Raw genomic sequence first — 13,880 nt, 5'->3', positions numbered from 1 at the left:
GGAATGAGAAAAGGACCTGGTACCCAATGGAATGAGACAAATCACATGTGTTGAAAAATAATCGTAGTTGAACATCGAGCCCGTAAAAGAAAAAAAAAGACAAAAAAAAAAAATAAGCTAAGTTAGTAGGGGTGTCGATAGGGTTAACACATAATAAAATGAAAGAAAGAAAATTAGTAATAAAAAAGGTTAGGGTTTCAAGAATATTACCTATTTATGAGTGGGAAGGTTGCCATGATCCTTCATATACCCTTCGGGAAAATTAAGAAGAACCATTATTAACTTCAGAATTCAAACATGAGAGAGACATCACCAAATTAAAAAGTAAAAGAAATAAGTTTGAACATGCAAACATGGCATCGAAACATTGAATTTCTCCCATCCTCCTTACCGTGACTTGCAAGGAATGGTGTCTAAAATGATGATCCTTAAGTCGATTGTAGATTCCCAGAATATTTGTGAATCTGATGGACCTGGGAGGGGTCAAAAACTTGACCGTGCCCATGTCTGTTGCATTCCTGAATATTCCAAGAATTTGCAATCGACTTAAGCTCACCAGTCTAGAACAAATAAATTCCACAGGGTGATCGAACCTAGAGATGAAATTTGAAATGATCTTGAAGGAAACTCTCATAAACCCACTAGTGAAAATGAAATTTATGCCCAAAAATTTACATGGTGTTGCCTCAAATCTCATGGCGAGGGTCTTTACAGAGCATTTCTTCAGCAAGCAAGAATTCGAGTGAGGTGAGACGGTGCAAGAGAGAGAGGAGGTAGTTACTTTCGTAACTCCTCAATCCACATCCACCATCGGAAACAAAACCCAAACCTTACACTGTTGGATTGAGGCCAACGCAGATTCCTAGGGTAGTTCAAAAATGAATTACCGTCACGTTTAACAACTGGAAAGTCAGAAATTTTCTCGATAGGCTCATATAGCCTTGGTATTGTGTTCATTAAGCATCCATAAACCCATTGTTTATAAAGCTAAAAGGAATGCAAATCGTATAACCTTAATTTGTGCATTTGACAAACATGTTTCATATACCACCAAGCATTATAAACATAAGAATCTCATTTCAATGTGGGTAACATATAAACGACCATACTCATATAAATATAAGTTATAATGTGCATAGTCAATGAATCACTTCAATTATATACATAAAACTCAGTACCTTTTCTAAAGCTGAAAGAGGGTAAATTCTTAGAAGAAAGTGTCGATACCTTTCATGATATGCAAACTAGTAGCAACAATTACTGCAAGATACTGATATTATTGTTAGGACTTTCTGTCACAAAAAAATAGGGGTAATTTGGATAAGGAGATGTTACATGGATATTCATTTTTGTTTTTTATTATAGATCACATCGCTTGAATATTTCGTTTTTCATTTTAAGAGGTTCACATGAGAGCTCCACCTTGAGCATGGACGTAATCACACATTGTTCTTAGATTGGATTATAGAATGAATCTCTCAGAGCAATTATCCTAATTTTTCTTCATCATTATTTAAACTTTTATTTTTATTTTTAATTATTATGGTTATTTTATTTTTATGTCAAAGGGTGTTCCTTATTCGAATATTGGTAGATTGACCATTATTTTAATCAAAATGTCTATATTATGTTGATAAATAAAGATGTTACATATTTCCTAGTATCTTCTACAACAACTGGTGTAACCAACTTGCATTTCTAAATCTGTGTTTACCTTTTCATATTTACCTAATACAACTATGAGATTACACTTCAAATTATCAAATAATGAATGACATCTTTTGAATGCATCTTTACCTTTTCACATTTACCTAATACAATTATGAAATTGCCATGTAAATTATCAACTAACAAATAGAATCATGTGAATATGTGGATTTATAAAATGAATAGTTTCAAATGGTTGTGCTAGAGCTATTAATTTTTAATGAAGGAAAATAAGGTAGAATAACATATATTAACTACATTTTCTAATGTAGTTGTATTAGTAGCTATTACCATCATTATCATGTTATCATCATATTTTTTTTTAAATGGAATGGATAGCACTTGTATTAAAACAATTGGGTACATGGACAAAACCATTTACATATTTTAGATATATTGAAAGCTTGTAAATTTGAGAATGAGCACAAAGGCTCAATCCAAACCCTCAAACAAGTTCCCCATCAGACATAAATTGCAGTCCCTTTCCATGTATATTTTTTCTAAAATACCCCTGATATCCAGACACATTTACATTCCATTTTTCACTATTTTTAGTTTGATCTAGTCTAACTTCTAGGTTTTCTTAGTGAACAACCTTTTCCTTTCATCCCAACTTTGGTGCAACCAGCATTATCTGAAAATTGTCATGTATCATTCTTCGACAAGTGCATAATAAGATTCTTGAGATCTTCCTCATCTGCTTGATCTGCTCAAGAGCATGCATTTTCAACATTATTCCTTGTGGTTTCTAGATGAGATTTGTTTTCCATTAGGGGTTGTTGCTTTTCCACTAATGTTGTGTTCAACGAATCCTTACTCGTGACAGAGGATCCACATTGGCATGCGATTTTTCCTGCTTTGATTCTATATTCATGGATGAGATTTCTTTGGTTGTATATGCTTCCTTCTTGTCTTCTGGTTCTTTCTTGTCTTGAAGCTTGCCCAATTTGTATACCACATAATGATCACCTTGTGCTCCTTCCCACCATTTGGTCTTTTGAGAATTTTTCCAATCTTTGCTACTCTAAGAACATTTGGGGTAGTTTTGCATTACCTGTCTTATTTCATAGCATGCTCTAAACTGAAATGAAATATTCTCATAGTCGAGCTTTTGTACCCAAGCATAGTTTGGAGTTGTCAAATTAATTTCCACGGGAAAGTCCTTCTTGAAGTCCATCCCCAGATAAATGCACACATTAGTAGTCTTGAAATTATTTTGTATCTGAGAACAACGATGATAAAAAATTCTCAATGCTTTCCCAATAGAGGAAAGTGATGTAGGATTCCAATAATGCAAGTGAAGGTTTGGAAGCCTTACCCTAACTAAGGTTGTGGAGATTGATGTCGTTACTAGATCAAAAGTGGGAGTCCATAGCTACATGAAGAGACCAACACTACCCCAGATGGCCTTCTTGTCCTCTATATTGTAAAAAATCACAACAAAAAAATCCCAGACATAGGGTAAATGTTTTGTTCATATGTCAAAAGGGGTTTTCATAACTTAGAGATCAACTTGTGGAAACCAAGCCATTCTCTAAAAAATATTCTTCACAATAGAAAGCTTCTTAATCGACAAGAACATTGAGGAAACGAATTTCTTTAACCATAAGAATATTGAAACCAAATTTGAGGATAGAGTTGTACGAAACCGAAGAAGAGCTAGCTTGACTAACAACCATAACTGCAAAAGAAACTGTCTTTTTCATCGAATCACAGGTATTTTCCATTGAACAATTTGCATAAGAGATCTGAAAGAAATCCAAACAAACTAAGCGAATATTGGACAACTAAGGTGAAATGCTAGTCACCACAACTGTTTCGAGTTCTCCTTCCATTCTTTCATATTATCATCATTTTTATTATCATGATCAACACCATTTTTTTTTTTAAGTTTACATCAAATCTTTTCTTTTTTCATAAAAAATCATTTTAATCATCATCACTCATTATTTTGATAATAATCATCATTATTTCAAAAACATATATTTATATTTACCACCTTAACTTATCTCAAATTTTAATAAAAAATAATTTTAATTTCTTCATTTTATAATAATAATTTTAAATACTGACATCATTATAGCTTATAAAATCATTTTAAAATATTATTTTAATGTAAATTATAATGATGCAAATCATTCTGATCTTAATTCTCATCATTATTTTGATAATAATCATCATTATTTTAAAAACATATATTTAAACTTACCGTTCTTACTTATCTCAATTTTTTATAAAAAATAATTTTAATTTATTTATTTTATAATAATAATTTAAATACTCATATCATTATAGTTTATAAGATAATTCTAAAATATTATCTTAATGTAAATTATAATGATGCAAATCATTCTTATCTTAATTATCATCATCATGTTATTGTATTATTATAATTTTTTATTTTATAAGCATATCATTATAATTAATAGATTTTAAATTGTCCCTAAGTTAGAGTATGTGTAACATCCCTACCGTAATAACTCATCATAATAAATAGTTATGAAATATTTACGAGTTAGTTGTGAACTAATTCTTGTTAGTCGGAAACTAAAACCAAGAAATGACGGTTGGTTCTTGGGCGTAGGCTGGAACATTTTCATGCGGAGAGATGAGAAGATCATATAAAATAATAAGCGTTGCGTGCCTGCAGGTTGGTTTTTACCACACGGAACCTTCCATAAGGTGTTTCTCTCTCCGTTTCTGCGAACTACTTTGTCAGGATCTTTCCCGCGTATTGACAAATTTTGGAACCTTTTGAACTCCTTATATCATTAGGCTTGGCTTCAATTGCAAGAGTTACATTCATGCAATTCAGGGTATAGAATTGGCGGTGGTTCTTTTAACGTTGCGATGGCTGTCTGACCACTAGCAAGGCGTTTCTATCTCCGATTCTACATATCATACATCTTCTGCTGCCCTTTAGTTTGTTTTAGATTCGCTGGATCCGTTCGAGGGCTGCCTATATCTGTACGCCTTCACCCAGTCCACGCCTCGGCCTCAAGGACTCTGTGATGGCCGCTTTGGATTGCAGGTCCTCGCATCCAATTGTGGCATAATGTGGCAGAAGAGAGGTTGTGGTACTTCTTTCTGCAGGAGGAGGCCGGGAGATGTGGGAGGCTGTGCTTATCGCTGAGACTTACATGCGGTCTGGTTTCCCTGTCAGCTATTGTTTCAAGCTGCATTGTCACAGCTCTTGTGCGCTCCATATCTACAGTCACTTCAGCTTGATGGTGATACAACTGAAGAGATAAGTATTTATGACAATCTTGGAAAACATAAGAGTTTATGTTAGTATTGTGAAATGAGTATGTGTTATTCTGTTTATAGACATAGCTATTTTAGGTAAGGAGAGTACATATTCAAACAATAGCTATTGCATTTTTGGAAAAGAAAATGCATATTAAAGAAATAGAAGTCAATATTGCATCTTTGGAAAATAAAATGCATATTAAAGGAATAGAAGTTAATATTGCATCTCTGGAAAAGAGAATGCATATTAAAGGAATAGAAGTAAATATTGCATCTTTGGAAGAGACAATGCATATTAAAGAAATAGAAGTTAATATTGCATTTATGGAAAAAAAGAATGCATATAAAAGAAATTGAAGTTAAGTTGGATATTATTGGAAAGGGATATATGCTTTATTGCATTGGGATACTAGTTAATTTTGAAGTTTCTTGTGGAAAATTTATGCATTGCTTGCATGATAGAAATTGTGATATGATGTGCTTCCTGGCACATCGATAATCATTCTAACTTTCTTGAAGAAAAATGTATGTTTTATATACACAAATATTGTCTTCTTAGAGAAAGGGAGCATTCTTCATGCATTAAAATAATAACTTTATAAGAGATTTCCTGAAAAGCAAAGATAGAGATTCTTACCATAAAAGGCACACATGAATAGTGTTCATGCAAGAGCATGAATCCATACTTGTTTCATGAAAATACCATGTGCGTTGAAGTAAAAGTAATTGTGTTAGGAAAAAAAACACATGTTGCATGCACATAAGGGTAGCTATTGTGATTTGGAAATATGATTTTGTGTGTACATAGAGAGAGTGGTCATGTTAACTTTCTTGAAAAATATAATCTCTTGAATGATTGTCTTGTTAGATGAGTTGTGTTGACTTCTTGATTTGATGCATAAAGGGTAAGTTAACCTTGTTTTTGTATCTTGAGTTTTATGCATAAAGATGGACATCTTTAATAATTTCTCAAAAGGGAAGCTTGAGAATCTTTCATATAGGAAGATAGGGAATGAGGTTATAATGACTTCCATTAAGAAAGAAGTATGTGATTTGTTACATGAAATGATGGTAGTATTCTAGTGAAGGGAATATGTGCTGCATATATTAAAGAAGTGCTATTATGATTAGCTAATGTATGCACAAAGAATAGTCATTGTGATATAAGAGTTATGTTCTTTGTATGATATAGAAACTATGTTGAGTTCTCGAAAAATAACTATGTGAAAAGAACATGTGTGCTTAAGCATAGAAATAACAGTTTATTACATGTATGAAGATATAATGAATGTGTTATACATGTTAGTAGAACTAATGAGTTAGAACTCCTAAAGGGAATTATGCATTAGTGTAAATAAGCATTGTGGAGGTCAAACAATAATTACTTGGGTGTATGTACTAGTTAAATAGTATGTCATGCTTGCTCATGCAAATGAGTAGATGTTAAAAGATCTCTTTTAGAGGTTGATTATTGATTGATTAATAAGGTATCTAATCTTGTTGCCAAAGTTGCTTGATGATAACATTGACAGGAAGCGATGGTGGTTGGAGCCAAGGAAAAGTGATGTTTAATGTTGTGGCAAGAAGAGGATTAACGGTCCATGCAGATGAGTACAAGTTATGAGATCGTACATTGCTAGAACAATCATGCCACAAGGAATGTTGCATGTGGCGGTATGTAAGTAAAAGATTACATGGAAACTATATTGGTTTTCAGCCAGTTATGTGTCAACTTAATGATAATTCATTGTAATAATTTTATAACAATGGTTAAGGGATGGAATTCCTTATAAGCGATTGAGTGAGGGGTGAAATCCCTCACGAGCATTTAATAATAAGGTTAAGCGTTTGCTGGTTTTCACCCTATGGGGTTTCCAGGGTATATTGGTGTTCAATGGTGTGATTTCCTTTTGTGTTAGTTTGATGATGATGAATCCTTGATGTTGATGGTTCTTTATTTGATGTGATGACCATAATGTCCTAGTAGATGATTATTTAATATGGTTAAGGATATCAAGAAATGGATGCAAGGATTCATGAGAGAGTTTATGTTATTACATTACCACAGTGGTGGTTAAAGGTTATGCAATGGTTATGCAACTGACTGTCTTTGATGGAAATTTACTTGATGTACTAATGAATATTATATCTAATGGTTAATGATGAATTGGGAAGTTGTGAATGGGATAATTACTTGTGGGTAATTTGTATAAAAAAAATTCTAACTCCCTACTTTTACATGTGAGGTTACCGGGGTATGTGACAAGTGGTATTAGAGCTAAAGGTTGCAGCACTGGCGCCTTTGGGAATCGGTAAGCGGAAAAGAAATTGAGGTACAGCGTTAGTGGGCATTAACTCAGGTATGAGTTTAACCATGCACCTATTTATTTACGTAGTACACTACTTTCAGCATGAAAAGTGTGATTCATGTTTAAATTGCTTTGAGTATTCAGTAATAAAGTTACTGCATAACTATGTTCATGAAATTGGATTCCTGATGTGGATAAAAGACAATGAAACTTTTGTCGCACTTAAGAACAATAATGAACCCTCATTACACTTACGAACAATATTGAACACTCATTAACGAAAGTGACAATCAACTACCCACTTTTGATTTGCAAACATGGCAATAACAATGATGCATTTATGAAACAAAATTGAAGTTACACTGAACAAAACTTAATCAGGCAATGCATGAATATAAATTATGAGGAACATCCTTGAATAGGATGACAAATTATTTTAAAAGGACATTAGAAGAACCCCTTAGATATTGAAAACATGCAATGAGTCAAGTAGCGAGACTTGATTATCATAACTAATTTTGATTAAGTTTTTCCATGGTTTCATTAAGATGATTGGTAGTTGTAATTAGTTAGTGTTGTATGACTAACTGATAGCACGTATGTGCATGAATTGAATTTGGTTTGAGCTTATCACAATTCACAAACAAGTGATTATGGTAGTTACTTCATGTATTGGTCTGTTGATGGCAATACATTGAGGGAAATTGGAAAATTTTTAGACTGTCAGCTCAACTATTGTTGACATCTACACAGTAATGAATATTTGCATATACTTTTATGCATGATAGTATTGTGCTGCAAACTAAAAGATTAGGGAAGTGAATACTTGTTAAAGGATGCATATGTATAATGAATGTTGCTAATGGGATTAAGTAGTGGTAGCTTAATGGCAACAAGAATACTCATCACGTAAAATGATTCAATAAGAATTGCAATCATAAATGAGAAAGAATAATGTTACATGATATGCATGACTGTGTTATTTGGAAATCAGAATGCATACAACATGTATGTCAGTTGTGTTTCCTAACAATCTAGATGTTGTGAACCCATGTTGAGGGTTAAGTGTAGATACATTGTATACATGCATGTTTGCTTTGTTAACAATAATGATTATATGGTTCATTATGTAATTTACTTTGGGGATAGTGATAAAAGAGAAATTTAGCATGCGAGATAGTTGCAGAAAGTTGTGAAAGGCTAGAATGCCTTTGGTTGATGGCAGTTACCTACCTGGAGGGGTTGATGGTACTTGTTTTCCTAGATTGTGAAAGGCTAGAATGCCTTGGGTTGATGGTAGTTACCTGCCTGGAGGGGTTGATGTTACTTGTCTGTCCGGATTGTGAAAGGCTAGAATGCCTTGGGTTGATGGTAGTTACCTGCCCAGAGGGGTTGATGGTACTTGTCTACCCGGATATGGGTTGTTGGCAGTTACCTGCTCAGAGGAGTTGATGGTACTTGTCTGCCCGGATTTCCACTCCCTAGAATTCTTGAGCCGGTTGGCCAGTGGAATTCCATGTTAGACCTGGTAAGGTCTCTATCAAAGAAACTGTCTGGATGTGAAAATGACTCGATTTGGTTTCCATGGGTTGGGAATTATTTAGCCTATTATGGTTCTCATAGCTAAAGAAATTAACTAATCATCTATATGTTGTGTTAAAAATGAGTTCTATATATAGTTGTGTAAAATATGTTATGCACATTTAACAGGAAATGAGCTTAGTGCTCAATAAGGAGTTATTGGAAATTTTAATTCCTTTGTTGAATTATTAATCTTGTGAACGTCTTAGTAGGGGCTAAGACAGTTTTTACTTGATGCAGTGATTGACTATTTTGATGATTAGAGAGCTAGGTGCTATTTTGGTACTTTTATAAGTACTTAGTGGATGTATTTAGTCAGAGTTAATTTAGTGTGCACGTGGAGTAGTGATGAGCTCTTAAGTACTTGTAAAAGTACTGTGATTTAAAAATCATCTAAAATTGCACAATTGATTGATAGTTAAAAGTATTTCATTTGACTCACAATATTACGACCAATGCGATTGAATTTGTTTTTCAAACATCACAGGATTGCTTACCATGGAGGGTTGATGGGTTGTCCAACCACTATCAAAATGTTTACGTGAAAGTGCTTATGATTTCCAAGAGTAGATGGTAAGTAATGGTAAGATGATACAGAGTTTGGTTTTTGAATTTGAATAAGGGCCAAGTATTGGCAATTAGAACTTGCATATTTTTGCAGTTATGAATGCTTATGAATATTGATCTTTCTCATGATTATATCATTACTATTTTTTTGTTGTCATTTCTCGGAATGAAATCTTTGATTTTAAAGAAGGATCACTTTTTGTGCGGTTTAGATGATTATACCATGAGTAAAATCTCAAGTTCTCAACGAAAGATGAACACCGAGGACGGTGTTCCTGTTAAGGGGAGGAGTATGTAACATCCCTACTGTAATAACTCATCATAATAAACAGTTATGAAATATTTACGAGTTAGTTGTGAACTGATTCTTGTTAGTCGAAAACTGAAATCAAGAAATGACAGTTGGTTCTTGGGCGGAGGCTGGAGCTTTTTCATGCGGAGAGATGAGGAGATCATATAAAATAATAAGCGCTGCGTGCCTGCAGGTTGGTTTTTACCACACGGAACCTACCGTAAGGCGTTTCTCTCTCCGTTTCCGTGAACTACTTTGTCAGGATCTTTCCTGCCTATTGACAGATTTTGGAACCTTTTGAACTCCTTATATCATTAGGCTTGGCTTCAATTGCAAGAATTACATTCATGCAATTCAGGGTATAGAATTGGCGGTGGTTCTTTTAACGTTGCGATGGCTGACTCACCACCAGCAAGGTGTTTCTCTCTTTGATTCTACATATCATACGTCTTCTGCCGTCCTTTAGTTTGTTTTACATTCACTGGATTCGTTCGAGGGCTGCCTATATCTGTACGTCTTCACCTAGTCCATGCCTCGGCCTCAAGGACTCTGCGATGGCCGCTTTGGATTGCAAGTCCTAGCAGTCAATGGTGGCAGAATGTGGCAGAAGAGAGGTTGTGGTACTTCCTTCTGCAGGAGGAGGCCGGAGAGATGTGGGAGGCTATGCTTATCGTCGAGACTTACATGCGGTCTGGTTTCCCTGTCAGCTATTGTTTCAAGCTGCATTGCCGCAGCTCTTGTGTGCTCCATATCTATAGCTGCTTCAGCTTGATGGTGATACAACTGAAGAGATAAGTATTTATGACAATCTTGGAAAACGTAAGAGTTTATGCTAGTATTGTGAAATGAGTATGTGTTATTTTGTTTGTAGACATAGCTATTTTGGGTAAGGAGAGTACATATTCAAACAATAGCTATTGCATTTTTGGAAAAGAAAATGCATATTAAAGAAATAGAAGTTAATATTGTATCTTTGGAAAAGAAAATGCATATTAAAGGAATAGAAGTTAATATTGCATCTTTGGAAAAGAGAATGCATATTAAAGGAATAGAAGTAAATATTGCATCTTTGGAAGAGAGAATGCATATTAAAGAAATATAAGTTAATATTGCATTTATGGAAAAAAATAGTGCATATAAAAGAAATTGAAGTTAAGTTGGATATTATTGGAAAGGGATATATGCTTTATTGCATTGGGATACTAGTTAATTTCGAAGTTTCTTGTGGAAAATTTATGCATTGCTTGCATGATAGAAATTGCGATATGATGTTTTTCCTGGCACATCGATAATCATTCTAGCTTTCTTGAAGAAAAACGTATGTTTTATATACACAAATATAGTGTCTTTTTAGAGAAAGGGAGCATTCTTCATGCATGAAAATAATAACTTTATAAGAGATCTCCTGAAAAGCAAAGATAGAGATTCTTACCTTAAAAGACACACATGAATAGTGTTCATGCAAGAGCATGAATCCATACTTGTTTCATGAAAAGACCATGTGCGTTGAAGTAAAAGTAATTGTGTTAGGAAAAAAAACACATGTTGCATGCACATAAGGGTAGCTATTGTGATTTGGAAATATGATTTTGTGTGTACATAGAGAGAGTGGTCATGTTAACTTTCTTGAAAAATATAATCTCTTGAATGATTGTCTTGTTAGATGAGTTGTGTTGACTTCTTGATTTGATGCATAAAGGGTAAGTTAACCTTGTTTTTGTATCTTGAGATTTATGCGTAAAGATGGATATCTCTAATAATTTCTTGAAAGGGAAGCTTGAGAATCTTTCATATATGAAGATAGGGAAATGAGGTTATATTGACTTCCGTTAAGAAAGAAGTATGTGATTTGTTACATGAAATGATGGTAGTATTCTAGTGAAGGGAATATGTGTTGCATATATTAAAGAAGTGCTATTATGATTAGCTAATGTATGCACAAAGAATAGTCATTGTCATATAAGAGTTCTGTTCTTTGTATGATAGAGAAACTATGTTGAGTTCTCGAAAAATAACTATGTGAAAAGAACATGTGTGCTTAAGCATGGAAATAACAGTTTATTACATGTATGAAGATATAACAAATGTGTTATACATGTTAGTAGAACTATTGAGTTAGAACTCCTAAAGGGAATTATGCATTAGTGTAAATAAGCATTGTGGAGGTCAAACAATAATTACTTGGGTGTATGTGCTAGTTAAATAGTATGTCATGCTTGCTCATGCAAATGAGTAGATGTTAAAAGATCTCTTTTAGAGGTTGATTATTGATTGATTAATAAGGTATCTAATCTTGTTGCCAAAGCTGCTTGATGATAACATTGACAGGAAGCGATGGTGGTTGGAGCCAAGGAAAAGTGATGTTTAATGTTGTGGCAAGAAGAGGATTAACGGTCCATGCAGATGAGTACAAGTTACGGGATCGTACATTTCTAGAACAATCATGCCACAAGGAATGTTGCATGTGGCGGTATGTAAGTAAAAGATTACATGGAAACTGTATTGGCTTTCAGCTAGTTATGTGTCAACTTAATGATAATTCATTGTAATAATTTTATAACAATGGTTAAGGGATGAAATCCCTTATAAGCCATTGAGTGAGGGGTGAAATCCCTCACAAGCGTTTAATAATAAGATTAAATGTTTGTTGGTTTTCACTCTATGGGGTTTCGAGGGTATATTGGTGTTCAATGGTGTGATTTCCTTTTGTGTCAGTTTGATGATGATGAATTCTTGATGTTGATGGTTCTTTATTTGATGTGATGACCATAATGTCCTAGTACAAGATTATTTAATATGGTTAAGGATATCAAGAAATTGATGCAAGGATTCATGAGACAGTTTATGTTATTACACTACCACAGTGGTGGTTAAAGGTTATGCAATGGTTATGCAACTAACTTTCTTTAATGGCAATTTCCTTGATGTACTAATGAATATTATATCTAATGGTTAATGATGAATTGTGGAATTGTGAATGGGATAATTACTTGTGGGTAATTTGTATACAAATAATTCTAACTCCCTACTTTTACATGTGAAGTTACCGGGGTATGTGACAGTATGCTTCATTGCATCATCTTAAAATAGAAATTTACATTAATTTACCATTTAACCTTTTTTATAAATTTTATGTAATTATAAAATAAAACTTATGATTAATTAAATAAAACACATGAGTAAAATTAATTTACAGTGATATTTAAATATTATTTATTGAATTTTCATCTCCCTAATAAAATCAATCTTTATGAACATCATTCCAATATGATTTTTCATTTTTATAACTTAATTCCATCATTAAATTTATTTAAACAAAAACAATTAAAAAAAATCATTGTTTGAATTCTTCAGTTTAAAAATACATAAAACCAAATATTTTGAAGGTTTTAAAAAAATACATATTTACAAATGTATTTTAAATGAAAAGTTGTAATTAATATATATATGTATTCATTTAAAATACATATTTACAAATCTATTTGAAATGAATTGTTATATATATACATATATATTGTTATATATATATATATATATATATATATATATATATGTATATAGATAGATTACAATAAATAAATATATATATACTTTGTAATAAATTGTAATATATATATATATATATATATATATATATATATAATACATATTTACAAATGCATTTTGAAAATTTGTTATATATATATATTTATTGTAATGTCTTTTAAATAAACAATTCGTAATATATATATTATTTAAAAAAAATACATATTTACAAATATATTTTAAATGAAAAATTATATATATATATATATATATAATATTATATTTAAATATATATATTATTTAAATGTATTTTAAATGAAAAAATTGTCATATATATATATATTATTTAAATTAAAAAATTGTAATATATTATTTATATATATTATAGTTGAATTGAGGCTTCTGTGATCCATAATAATTCATAAGAAGCATTTCGGCGTAAATCACATATAGAGAACTTTTGTCAACGCGTTTCGAACCAACTAGTGTGGTTTATCTTCAGGACAAGTTGAGGAGTGAGATCATAGTTGCCAATTATACAGGAAGAGCGAATCATCCAAACGGCTAGGTTGATTGGGTTGACCAACAACTACTATCCAAAATGGCTAGATTGATTAAAATAAATAAAAATAATAGAATAAATAACTACT

At 32.4% G+C, this 13,880-nt stretch overlaps 1 pseudogene; it reads left to right on the top strand.

Annotated features, from left to right (window-relative positions):
* LOC149261096 (putative pectin methyltransferase QUA3) overlaps positions 1 to 4,935 on the top strand; it is a 79,576-nt pseudogene extending 74,641 nt beyond the window's left edge.
* Positions 4,936 to 13,880: the final 8,945 nt, after the last annotated feature.

The sequence above is a fragment of the Pinus tabuliformis genome, chromosome 6, assembly GCF_031772625.1.
Source record: "Pinus tabuliformis cultivar Carrire ecotype Pingquan chromosome 6, CPIR1, whole genome shotgun sequence".
NCBI lineage: Eukaryota > Viridiplantae > Streptophyta > Pinopsida > Pinales > Pinaceae > Pinus > Pinus tabuliformis.
Note: the sequence above shows the minus strand (reverse complement) of the source record. Positions and strands in the feature narration are given on the sequence as shown.